The sequence below is a fragment of the Protomyctophum bolini genome (assembly GCF_963924005.1).
Source record: "Protomyctophum bolini genome assembly, chromosome: 4".
Taxonomy (NCBI): Eukaryota; Metazoa; Chordata; class Actinopteri; order Myctophiformes; family Myctophidae; genus Protomyctophum; species Protomyctophum bolini.
In genome coordinates, this window is record NC_137865.1 from 5,851,104 (window position 1) to 5,864,069 (window position 12,966).

General features: G+C 44.7%; 1 protein-coding gene across 1 annotated transcript in view; it reads right to left on the reverse strand.

The window, feature by feature from the left end:
• LOC308314374 (voltage-dependent calcium channel subunit alpha-2/delta-4-like) overlaps positions 1–12,966 on the reverse strand; it is a 236,686-nt gene that overhangs the window by 172,675 nt on the left and 51,045 nt on the right. Inside the window, exon 4 of the mRNA XM_080761976.1 lies at positions 2,553–2,702. The gene's annotated coding sequence lies outside the window, so the exon portion shown is untranslated. The remainder of the gene's footprint in view (positions 1–2,552; positions 2,703–12,966) is intronic.

The window sequence follows — 12,966 nt, forward strand, 5'->3', positions numbered from 1 at the left end:
CATACATGTGGCGATATTAGCATGACTCAATATGTGTCGTATGTTTTAACCCATTCTGACCTGAGATCAGATTCATACGAGGTTTCCCACTGGACACACACTGGTCTGATGAACCCATTCTGACCTGAGATCAGATTCTAAAAAAATGTCAGTCGTTCTTCGATTTAAAAAAAATAGCAGACCTACAAGCTCGTAGCGCGCTACTCGGTGGCGCGCTATGAGCTTGTAGATCTGCTATTTTTCAATAGCTAAAGCATGACATGATGCCGACACCAAAATGGGTTCCCGTTCAGAATGGGTTAATAGGACTTCGACATGGGGTCCAGAACCCCGCTAGGGGGTCCTTAATTTTTTGCCTTTATTTTTATATTTTTTTATAGAGGGACAGACAGTAGGCTGACAGGAAATGGGGGGAGAGAGAGATGGGGGAGTGACATGCAGTAAAGGCCGTCGGGATCGGGAGTCGAACCCACACTGCCAGACTGGATTGCCAGCCAAGGTGCCTGGACCGCTGAGCCATGGCCCAGGCCGCGGGTCCTTACTTTTTATTTGCTTTTAAATTATTAACCAGTTGAACCCTCGCATCCCTATATTCCAGGGGGAATATTAGCCGGAAATTGCAGATCTATAAAGCTCACAGCACATGGGAGCTTGTAGATCGGCTATTTTCTGTGAAGAGGTTTGGTGTTGTACAGGGAAAAAGAGCTGACTAAGTATACCAAGCCATTGAAGCCAGAGGTCAAGTTAAGAATTGAGGGTTTAAGTAGTTAAATGTCTAAAAACACACATTGAATTAATTGATTGATTGATTGATTGATTGATTGATTGATTGAAAACCTTGAAGACCCCTGAGCTAGGAGACCTATATAAGGCAGGATTAATTATTATCAATTCCTGTTATTTCAATTCTACCTCCAAATAATAATTCTGTTGGCTAAAACAATGCACTTACTTTTACATTATTCTCCATCAATAATATATTTATTTATACAATATTGAAATCATATACCTTTGGGGTTTCTACATACCCTGGCCTATACCGTATACTCCGTGATACCACCCTAACAGGAAGATGAATATGAATCTAAAAATGTGTCTGGATCATCTCATCTCATATCTTGAAGACAGATAACTGTGCCTTTTTTGTGACTCACACTAATATTGACATCAAGATTCTAAGAGGCGTCTGGATTAGTCACCTCGACATCAAAGCTGTCAGCTTGGCTTACTTACTGACACCACTCCAGTCCAGCAGTCCAAATGCTCCCCCCACCCTGATGATGAGAGTGAGACATCACACTAGGCATTAACCCATTCTGACCTGAGATCAGATTCATACGAGGTTTCCACTGGACACACACTGGTCTGATTAACCCATTCTGACCTGAGATCAGATTCTAAAAAATGTCAGTCGTTCTTAGATTTTTCAAAAATAGCAGACCTACAAGCTCGTAGCGCGCCACTCGGTGGCGCGCTACGAGCTTGTAGATCTGCTATTTTTCAATAGCTAAAGCATAACATGATGCGAACACCAAAATGGATTCCCGTTCAGAATGGGTTAAGACTGGGGGTCTTCAGCAGGGACCTCACTCCTCAGAGATAGGCCTATACTGCATTAGACTTTTAATGTCATCTTATAGCATTTTAATCAGTTTATTCCATTTATCTTCTTATTTGATTTTGCGTTGCTTTAGCGTTCATAATTCTAATTGTGATTCATCTGTAATCCATTTTAGTGTTGCTTTTAACTCTATCTCCACCGCTAGCTGTTAGCATAAACCCCAGTTCCCAGTGCCAGCATACACGTTCACTTTAACCCATTTGTGTTAGCATCATGTCGTGCTTTAGCTATTGAAAAATAGCAGATCTACAAGCTCATAGCGCGCCAACGAGTGGCGCGCTACAAGCTTGTAGGTCTGCTATTTTTTTTTTTTATTGAAGAACGACTGACATAGAAGACATTTTTAGAATCTGATCTCAGGTCAGAATGAAAACTGTCAGGATGTAGAAGACATTTTTAGAATCTGATCTCAGGTCAGAATGAAAACTGTCAGGATGTAGAAGACATTTTTAGAATCTGATCTCAGGTCAGAACTAAAGCCTGTACGCCCTCTTTTTTTTATCATCTGCCTCAACTGCCTCAACTCAAAGATTTGGGTCAAAGGAAAAGAACAGATATACAAGCTCACAGCATGTATATAAGTGTTGAAATGCATTGCGTAATTGTTGAAGATATTTTACTGTGGCGTGAAAACAGGACAGGGTCTATACAGTATCTACTCTAGAATAGTGTTGGGGCGGACTCCGGGCCAATTTGAGTATGGAGTTTAAGTGGTTAAATGTGAATATGATTTGACTTTTCTGGGTCCAATTGTGGATGCAATGGCAGCTTAGGCTTTATTTTAATTAATTTTCTGTATCTCATTTATTGGTGGGGGGGGGTTATTGAAACAGTACAATTTAGATGGTAAATGGTGCATTCATCCAAAGCGCTTTACATAGATGATGCATTACATCACCCATTCATACAGGAAACCATGCAAGGCACCAACCTGCACATCGGGAGCAATTAGGGCTTCAGAGTCTTGCTCGAGGACACTTCGACATTAACTCTGGGGGAGCCCACAGGGGTCGAAGTTCGAACTGGTGAAACTCTCGGTTTTCCAAATCCGGCCGTTCTACCGGCTACTGCTTCGATCCCACTGACAAGACAAATCAAAGAAAGGAAGATAGCATTGGACTTTTAGATACATTTAAAAGTCATGCTACTCATGTCTACGGTTGAGATACTGAGGTGAGAAAAGAAAACACTAATGTCACACACACACACACACACACACACACACACCTCTGTATGTTCGAAAAGTAGGGTCGAGTTATCTTTACATAACATACTCGAGTCATCTTTACATAACATAACTGACCAGTCACTTTGAGCCACGTGGGCAGACTTATTATTTGACACAACATACTGACCATTCATCTCATATATAAGCCACGTGTCTCATGAGCGCTTATACAGTAATAAAACTTTCGTCTAATCGATCACGCTTCCCCTTCAGAGCACCTGCCGTCATATAGTCGTGACCAGCATGGCATCCCCCCCCCCCCCAAAAAAAAAAACTCACTTGATTCACAAACGATGAACCAACAGGGGCTTTTCTAACACGAGCCCTTGGGATGCAGACATCCATTCCACATGCACAGCACACACACACACACACGCACACACACATACGTATCGGCTTTCACTGTGGCGTGGCATGCCAACAGCTAACACGCTCCTCCTTCACGCACCACCCCTCGCAAAAAGAAAAAAAAAAAAGTTTGTCATTTTATTTTCGTGCCCGTCACAATTTCACACATCTTTTCCCAGCGCGGTCGGCTAATCCCCTGCCTAGTGAGTGTTTGTGGGGGCGCCCCCGTGGCGTGCCGGGGGCCGTGTTACCAGATTTTTTTTTTTTACGAGAGAAATAAGCAAACCAGGTCTATATGAAAACAAGCCCCAAAAAAGAAGCGACAATTGCAGGCCCACTGTGAGACACTTTAAACCTATAATGCTTGTAGAAAGAGAATATAAACGTTTTGAATATTTTTCCAAACATTCGAACACACTTTTTTTTTTTTAACGGAGGTCCATTGCACAAAATATTTTTAGATGGGGGGGGGGGGGGGGGAAATAGACAAATACATGTTAATTTAGATGATCCATTACATCAACCATTCATACACACATTCATACAGGAAACCATGCAAGGCACCAACCTGCACATCTAGAACCGCTAGTTTAAACAATAGGAAACAAGTCCAAATAAGCAGCTATACATTTTTTACAAACATGCACCCCCCCTCGCAACGTACGCAACTATACCAATAATTTACAGGCAACTTTACAGAAAAACAAGTCCCCAAAGTCGCTGACAATGAGCAGACATGGCAACACTGAGGCCAGGGCCGAGGCAGCCAGTCACACAGCCGTGCTCCGAAACGGACGGATAGGGCCGCAGGCATGCAGGAGGTGAGGAGCAGGAGGCATGTCGTGTTCGTTCAGTCCCCGGCGATGTAACTTCATCTGCCTCGGCGAGAGGCTTTTCTTAGAAAAGTGATAAAGTGTAAAAAGAACTGCACCTCTCATCACAGTATAACGTTAAGAAGAACAGCTCAAAAGGACCCGCCGCACGCAGTCTGAAGAACGAGAGCTCTGAAAGTCGAAATGTATAAAGTAAGACAACGTGGCAGAACGCTTGTTTTGAGTGCTGAGGCTGATCCTCAAAATGTCTTCTGAAACGGTTTTCAGGAGAAACCGCATGTTGTTATAATTAGTGGTTCTCAGACTTTTTCATGTCTAGGAGGACCCCCAAAATGATATGTACTTAATTGGCCACGGACCCCCCCCCCCCCCCCCCTCCACATCTAAAAAAACCAATGTGTTTCAGGGACATTCAGAAGCAAAGATTTAAGTAGTTAAAATTACATGCTATTTTTTAATAGCAAGAGGATAAAATAATTTATACTAAATTGGTTGAATCCTATTGCGATGTTTAAAAAAACATTTAAAAAAAAAACATTTTAATTCATAATTTACTATTTTCCCCTTCCTAGAAATGTAGTCAAAAAGTATAAAATGTGTCTTTGAAACAAATACTCAAATAAAGTATATAAAGTAAAAGTAAAGCCCCAGGCTATAGAGGAACCTTCTGGAAGGCACTAGGACCACGGGGGGGGGAAAAACGCTATTACAACTTGCCTTTTATTATCTGCGGTAGTCATCGGCGGAATATTACCCTCGTGCTTTCTGGGCCGAGTCATTGCTTGTTAAAACGAAGATTACCTCACCCATTTTGCACGGTGAAGACTATAGAGCGCCGGGCTTGTTCAACAGAGACATTCTTTCCACTCTACTACTACTTTGGACGATAATTAGCCTGCACCTATATACATCAAAGCCTGACGTCGACTCGATTCTACAAATGTCTTCTTAAATCCTGACAGTTTTCTGAAAAGCCCCATGTTTCTATATGAGTGGTTCTCAAACATTTGCATGCCAAGGACCCCCGAAAATATATGTAATTGGCCGCCGACCCCCAGCGGAAAATATGTTGTTCCAGGGACCCCCCAGAAGCAAAGATTTAGAGTTAAAGAGTTAAAAATGTTCGCTCTGAAAGAATATATATTGCGCCACATTTTCACGATTGTAAACGCCCAAAATGGGTTAAAGCAGCACTGTGTAACTTTCCTCTTCTACCCCGGATTTGAAAGTGTTCACATTTGTATACCATTGAGCCTGCCTGCTCAGGGGAGAAATTCTAATCTGTGAACATCAGGTCAAAATTCGTGAGACATGATCTAAATGTCTCAATCGAAGAGCAAGGGAGACCAAATACAACCACACCCAATTGCTTGAAAATGTTAATTTATATTGCATCAACATAATCTACCATTCAGATTAAAGGACCATGAGGGTCCATTTATGGGTACATTTTTTACCAATTACACTACACACAGTACATGGTACTAAGCATTTAACTGGGTGTTATAGATTCCGTCATTACAGTATGTGAGGATTTGCCTGAATGGAATCTAGTTTAGTTGATTTCGGTCAAGTCAACAGTGCAACATCAACCAACCAGACTAAACATTATTGCATCCACCATTTCTCAGGGTCGATCGAAAGGGCATATAGGCCGAAGCTCAAAGCTTATTAATGCCTATCCTTTATACATGTCATTTTATTCACCAACATGCCCATTGTTCGTTAAAAACCAACACTCAACATTGAATCAGTGCATTGCTATCTTGTGACTAGTGTGTATGACACCCCCAACACGGAGAACTAATCCTTGGTTCTGCTCATTCCTGATCACAAATCACATAACTCTCTGATTCATTCATTGTATAATGCCCGATTTACGACGCTTGGAAATAATAGCCAATCTACAAGCCCCCCCCCCAACGTGTCACAACAAGGCGAACGCGCTGTGAGCTTGTGGATCGTCTCTTTCCAACTGGCTTACACAACTGAAGCATTATAAATCAGGATTCATGGTCTGATAGGGGGGCATCAGTAATTGTCATCTACCGTGGTGGCTGGATCACTGACTCACACAGCTCTCCTAGCCGCTCACACCCCCGGCTTGGACATTGGTGGTGTTTGGGGTGGGAGTGTGGGGGGGGCTGGTGGGTTCAAAGGTCATGGGGGGGGGCCCTGGAGGTTGTAAACACCAGTGGTGGGCTGACTGACTGACTGAGAGGGGGGGTTGGTTGGTTGGGGCAGCAGCAGCAGCACTCAGGTAAAAGCTATGCGTTGGGGGGAGATGGAGGAGGGAGGTTATTTATGAATGGCAGCCGCTGGCCGGGTCGCGGTGGTGATGGGCCACGGGAGAGATGAGGTCTTTTAGCCCCCTCTCTCTCTCTCTGCACTGAGGGAGGGGAGGAGGGGAGGGTATAGGAAGTTGGTCACGGGGTCAAGGGCTGACGGGGAGCGCTGAGGCCGACAGGTGGGACAGACGCACACGGGGGCCTTCTGGAAGCAAGACTCACACACACACAGGCCATAGGCCCACACCTGCCTCGCCTGTCAATCAGCGTCTAACACCCCCCCATGTGTGTTATAGCTACAGTGGGGCAGGGCAACCCATTAAGCACTTTCAACCTGGTGTCAAACCTATTTTGGGGCATTCTGTTGTTTTCACTGTAGTTGAAATACGGCTTAAGGAGGTTCATTCATCATTTTCTCACAAGATACATTTTATGTTCTGTTTTTTACTATCAATAAAAACGTAGAGAAATGTTCAGTAATAGCTCTACTGTATTAGCTAAAAGAGCAGCTACGTCTCAAAACGTGTTGCATCGTGACGCGTAGGGTTGTACGTGCCTGTATAGATTTGCTATTGATGCTGTTTTTGAAATAGGGCTAGTGGTTAACGTTTGTGTGCGTCAGAGCAGGGGCAGTGGGAGATGGGCATCTCACTCAAGTGTACGTGATTGTGCACAGGGGTCTATATAACAGCTATACAGCTGAAGATGCACTTGCACATATTCTTGCATGACATAATCATTCACATGCAAATAAGAGGAAACACTACAACTCCTATAGCCTCCGATAGTATGTCGGAGTAACAACGCTATAAAACAACTACTGAGAGAGATTATAGCCAGTCAATGACGATTACTCATGAAGGCTGCAGGGATAAGGCCATCCAAAAGGTCTTGCGAGTCCACCTGTGCGATGTTTGACCTCATGCGTATAGAATCACAAATCCACAAACTGTGCCGGCATTCTTCTCCTCCTGTTCCACCAACGAGGTACAAACACTACGAGTATAGAAGACAATTAAATCACAGGGGTTAGATAGAAGAACAAACTCAAAAGGGAGCTTGCTTGCATAACGGAAACCAAAATAGGCTCCGCGAACAACGAGAAAAAAGAGGTCTCTCTCCTTTATTCAGTTGTTCAGAGAATGAAAGAAAAACAAAGAGGCAACCAAGGTCCTTAGCCTATACATGCGTTGTCAGACAGTATAGGACTGTCCCCCGACCGTGCACCACAGGAGCCTGTGAGGCCATGCTGTGATCATCAAACCCCGGACTGGAGTCCTGTGCCAGGTGCCCCCTTGGAGAAAGATGGCTCCCTTATGTAGCCCCCTGTGTGTGTGTGTGTGTGTGTGTGACAGTGCATTTGCCGCGTCAGTCAGTGGCAGGTGCAGATCAGACTGGTCTTGTCCTGACAGCACACCCGTCCCTGCGACAGTTGTTGCCGATGCCTGGTGGTGGCCGACCCCAAAACAACACATGTAACCCCCCCCCCCCCCCCCCACCCACCCCCATACACACACACACACACACACACACCCCGCCTCCATCAATGATCCCCCTGCGTCAGTGAGTCAGCACTCTTCAGCAGGGTAAAAGGTGAAGCATCCATCGGAGGAACAGGCCTGTCACAACATTACATAATCGTCTATCTAATCGCAAATTATTCGAGATAATCGAAATTACTTTTCATTTTAACGCTGCGACGCCTTTTGAGCTTGTAAAGATTTGCCATTTTCCCCAGATATGACATTTTGTGTTCATATGTTCCGATTAATGCTCAATGCCAAGCACACAATTAAATCATAAAGTGCAATTATTAATTATTTGTGTGACAATTAATCGTCACGCTAAAGCTGTAATGGTGACGGCCCTAGGGAGGAAGGAAGATGCAAACGCCAAGTGTCCCCACTTGTGTGAAAGGGTTGGCGTGTGACGTGTGCGTGTGTGTGCGTGCGTGCGTGTGTGTGTGCGAGCGTGTGTACGTGCATGTGGACAGGTCGGTGTGTGTGTGTGTGTGTGGGGGGGATCCATGCCTCTACTTTCCCCTCTCTGGTCACTTTTTATTTATTGATTTTTTTTTGTAAATCTCTGGTGAGCTTTATTATCCCTGCCTCTGGTCAGATTGAATTAAACACATCGCATTTCCTTTTTGATATTTATGTTTGATAATATTACAGTTTAACATTTTAATGAACAGAATGTGTGTTAGCCGTATTAACCACTAGTGTCCCTATATTGGTCCAATTGTCAAATTTCTGAGTTTATAAATATTCCAGTGTGTGTGTGTGTGTGTGTTCCATCTTTTCTTTTCTTTTCCAAATCAAACCCTATAGGACAAAGGGTTGATTGGCGTGTGCCGTGTACGCAACAGGTCATTCTAAATCTAAAATCTGGACGAATTATTATCAGGCAAGCGTTTAGCCGAAGTAACTCTGCCTGGAGAAAAAAAAGATACTTTCCATATACTTCACCCCAAACCTCACAGACAGCTGTATATAAAGGACAAACAGTGGCCTATCTATGTGTACCATACGACATTGGGGGGCTGAATGTGTATTGCTCGTTGTATACAACCCAAGTGCAGAGTGCCTGCCTGGATGTCTCCTCCCAAACACCTCTAGAGGGCAGTGTTCCTGCTATTGTCTGATATATAGGTCCTCATCATAATGTACCCGGTTGGTTGGTTGGTTGGTTGTGTTTTTGAAGGCCATGAGGGACTCTGGGAGTCTCCAGTTGCAGACCAGGCAGACTGGCTGGCACCCCGAAAGTAGCTTCTTCATCCTGGAGACAGCTGTTGTCTCCGTGACCACGCGAGCGGCCAATGGTGGAGCGGGGCCAGAGATATGGGGGGGGGGGGATAGAGGGGGCCGTGTGTGTGTGTGTGTGTGTGTGTGTGTGTGTGTGTGTGAGGCTGCACACAGGGTCCCGATGGAGTGGCGCTACGGTGGTGTTATACGGAGGTCCAGTTGGCTTTGGACAGTAAACACCATTCCTATAGCCCATTCTGACCTGAGATCAGATTCATACGAGGTTTCCCACTGCATGGACACACACACTGGTCTGATTAATAACCCATTCTGACCCGAGATCAGATTCTAAAAAAAATGTCAGTCGTTCTTTCGATTTTTCAAAAAATAGCAGACCTACAAGCTCGTAGCGCGCCACTCGGTGGCGCGCTATGAGCTTGTAGATCTGCTATTTTTCAATAGCTAAAGCACGACATGACGCTATAACACCAACATGGGTACCCGTTCAGAATGGGATAGTATAGCCCCTCCGAGGCAGGAAGAAATAGGGTCTCCGTCGTATACATTCACTGCTTCCACACCCCGACACAACTACACACGAGAGACATTAATTTCCGTGTCTGATACGTGTTGTTAGCGACTGTAAGTGTAAAGTGTCTGTGGGAACGATGATGATTTTTTTTATACTGTATGGCTAGGGTTTAATTCAGACTATAACCTGACTAACTATACTGTACACACATGGCAGAGGGTATAGTTCACCACAAAATGACTTTCTTCTAACTTTGGGAGTTTTTCGCCCTACTTGAACCCTGAAAAGTAACAGTTTTGGACATACTGTAGGCGGTTTCCACCTGACAGAGACAATATTATAATATACTGTATAGGCCTATACCTCATCATTCTAATGATGTTTATGATGGTTGATTATTATTATCATTATTACGATTATTATTATAATAGCAACTTTCTTTTCTTTAATGCCGGATGACCTGGACAGAAAAATAGTGTCATTTGAAACCGACAAAAGATCTAAGAGGGCTTAACCCATTCTAAACGGGAACCCGTTTTGGTGTTAGCATCATGTTATGCTTTAGCTATTGAAAAATAGCAGATCTACAAGCTCATAGCGCGCCACCGAGTGGCGCGATACGAGCTTGTAGGTCTGCTACTTTTGAAAAATTGAAGAACGACTGACATTTTTAAAATCTGATCACAGGTCAGAATGGGTTCATCAGACCAGTGTGTAGTCCAGTGGAAATCTCGTATGAATCTGATCTCAGGTCAGAATGGGTTAAAGAAATGGTTTGAGGAGAGGAGGGGAGGAAGAGGGGAGGAGGATGCGGGCCAGGGGGGGGGTAGAGTAGACAAATAATTCCATTGCATCAAACCCGGAGTGGAGGAGGAGGGCATACATACGCACACACACACACACACACACACACAGATGAAACAATGACGTGATGGCATGGCAGGCTGGGTAGTGTCAGCCACAGCGCAGCGTGTGCGTGTGTGAAGTGAAGCCAGGGCACGGACGGAGGGAAAGGACATCATACAAGTTGGCATGGAGCCTCCATGCCCGCCCCAACCCCGCCCCCCTGGACAGGTGGCGTTAACCCGTTCTGACCCGAGATCAGATTCTAACAAAATGTCTTCTATACATCCTGACAGTTTTCCGTTCTGACCCGAGATCAGATTCTAAAAAAATGTCTTCTACGTCCTGACAGTTTTCCATTCTGACCAGAGATCAGATTCTAAAAATGTGTTCGACTACATCCTGACAGTTTTCCGAAAAAGCTGTGTTTCTATGTCAGTCGCTCTTCGATTTTTCAAAAATAGCAGAGCTACAAGCTCATAGCGCGCCACTCGGTGGCGTGCTACGAGCTTGTAGATCTGCTATTTTTCAATAGCTAAATGTCATGTCAAGGGCCCCACCAAGAATTATCTGTATTTTGGCCGCGGACCCCCCCCCCCCCCCATCTGAAAATATGTTGTCCCACCCCCAGAAGCAAAGATTGAGTTAAAAACATTTGCTCTAAAAAAAGAATATATATTCAAAGTTTTGCACCATATTTTCACGATAAAAAAAATAAATAGCAGATCTATTTTTTCAATAGCTAAAGTATATATAACATGACGCAAAAGGGGTTTCCCGTTGGGAATGGGTTAATGGTTCCCAGTTCTTCCAAACAACGTAAGCAGAGACATAAGCATAGGGGGGACAGACAGGTGATCTTTACAGGGAGGGATGGTTAGGAGGCCGACGAGGCTATACTCACATTGTTTTCTTTTAGAGCTGGCAGGAATCTTTCACAACATACGCACGTAATGTTGAATATAAAAGGGGACTCAATGGGCTGTGCCGTGCGCACGCAGACCCCCCCCCCCTCCCCCCCCTGAGTTTTGAGTATATGAGTCATCTTGTCATCGCCCCCCACCCACTATTTCCTGATAGGCTCATCCTGAAACAATAATGGAGGCACAACATGCTCTGTGAAATAGTAGTCACCTAAAACAGTTGTGTGTGTGTGTGTGTGTATTAAGGGGATCAATCATTTATATTTCACTGTAAAACTTCAAACACGCAGCATGAATGTGAAGTATTATGGTACCTCTGTTAGCCAAAATGATATCAGTATTAGTAGCTATACCGCGCACACGCACACACACACGCACACGCACACACACCATCAGTCCTATATAAACACAAACATGCACAATATTCCATTTCACCCCTACTGCGACAGTCATACCACACAACAGTCAAAACACACATGCACCTTCACCCCCTCCACCACACTCACCCACCTTCCAGTACCAACTCGCGCCCCGACATCCCCCCCCGTCACACATACACAGTTCCATCTCATCCCTATCACACCAGACAAGCCACAACTGTACACACATAGCACTATATGCTATATACTATCCCCTATGCCAGTCAGTGGTTCTCAACTTTTTCAGGTCGTCATCACCCTCCCCCCCGCCCCCCCAAATAATCATATTCGAACTGCAGGGAACCGGCCCCCACACTGACATGGACATGGCATTGTAGGAGTTGAGGCATTTAATATAGTTTGACTCGGTTCCACAGATAAATATTGTGAACATAGCCTTTGCGAGGCGTTTAGTTTTAGGGGTGCCGCAGACATTTTTCCTCTTTCTTTCTCTATTATTTGACAATTTGGCCAATATGTTTGAACAGTTTTTAATAGTATAGTTTGCGGATTACTTTGGATGCAGTAATATGGCCTTTTTTTTTCTTTTGAGGTATTAAAAAAAGGACCCATTTTTTATTTATTTTTAGGTCTTCAAAATCCTGAAACTTGTTTCTGTATCAGTGCCAATGGTGCTCAATATTTCATGTCAAGGACCCCAAAAAGTATTATGTAATATGCCTCCACCCCCCCACCCCCCCCCCCCATCTGAAAATATGTTCCAGGGACCTCCCCAGAAGCAAAGATTTGAGTTAAAATGTTCACTGTCCGCAGATCTACAAGCTCATAGCGCGGCACCGAGTGCCGCGCTATGAGCTTGTAGATCTGCTATTTTCCAATAGCTAAAGTATAACAATGCTTTTAAACACCAAAAGGGATTCCCACCCAAAATGGGTTAAATTGTCACTTCACCGTCATCCGAGGACCCCCCCCCCCACCCCCCCAATAAATCATGTGTGTGGGGACCCCGACCCACAGGTTTAGAACCACTGCCCTCCTCAACGCGCCCTATGCCTCCACCACGGCTCCACCCCCCCCTCCCCTCCCCTCCATCCATGTATCCTGCAGTGTTTAGCTGCTCCCCTCGCTGGCTCTGAGTGCCACATTGTTGAGGGCTGAGGAGAACGCTGGCCCACAGCACAGCCTCCCCTGATTCCCCGTGACAGGAGAGGCAGCTGGAACAGGGC